The sequence below is a fragment of the Odontomachus brunneus genome, unplaced genomic scaffold, assembly GCF_010583005.1.
Source record: "Odontomachus brunneus isolate Ranch 3 - 2012 unplaced genomic scaffold, Obru_v1 Obru_scaffold_012, whole genome shotgun sequence".
NCBI classification, from domain to species: domain Eukaryota; kingdom Metazoa; phylum Arthropoda; class Insecta; order Hymenoptera; family Formicidae; genus Odontomachus; species Odontomachus brunneus.
The window spans coordinates 1,771,594-1,771,977 of NW_022639462.1; the positions used below are offsets into that span (position 1 = coordinate 1,771,594).

A 384-nucleotide genomic window follows, 5' to 3' on the forward strand; every position below is an offset into this window, starting at 1 on the left:
GAGAGAGAGAGAGAGAGAGAGAGAGAGAGAGAGAGAGAGAGCGACGACGCAAAAGCGACGGCGGTGCGATCGTCTCACCGAGGAGATTAATCTAATTTCACGGTTACACCGTATCGGCAGGCATCCGCGATAGGTAAGAAACAGCTATGTGAACCTGGCACCCGACTTTTGAAAAAATAATTTTTTTCTACGTAAAAAGTTAGCATTTTGTTTGTAGTTGTTTGTAGTAACAATAATTTCGTTTGTAGTTCCATCCATTAAAAATTATAGAAATTTAAAAAAATGAGTAGCACCCCACTTTGAGATATCTCAAATCTGCAAGCGGGTGACGTTTCTAAATCGTTTGTAGTTGTTTGTAGTGATTTTCGTTTCGTTTGTAGTCGA

At 39.8% G+C, this 384-nt stretch overlaps 1 protein-coding gene across 1 annotated transcript in view; it reads left to right on the forward strand.

Annotated features, from left to right (window-relative positions):
* Window positions 1-384, forward strand: part of LOC116840817 (insulin-like receptor) — a 69,303-nt gene that overhangs the window by 29,454 nt on the left and 39,465 nt on the right. The gene's annotated exons all lie outside the window — the stretch shown is intronic.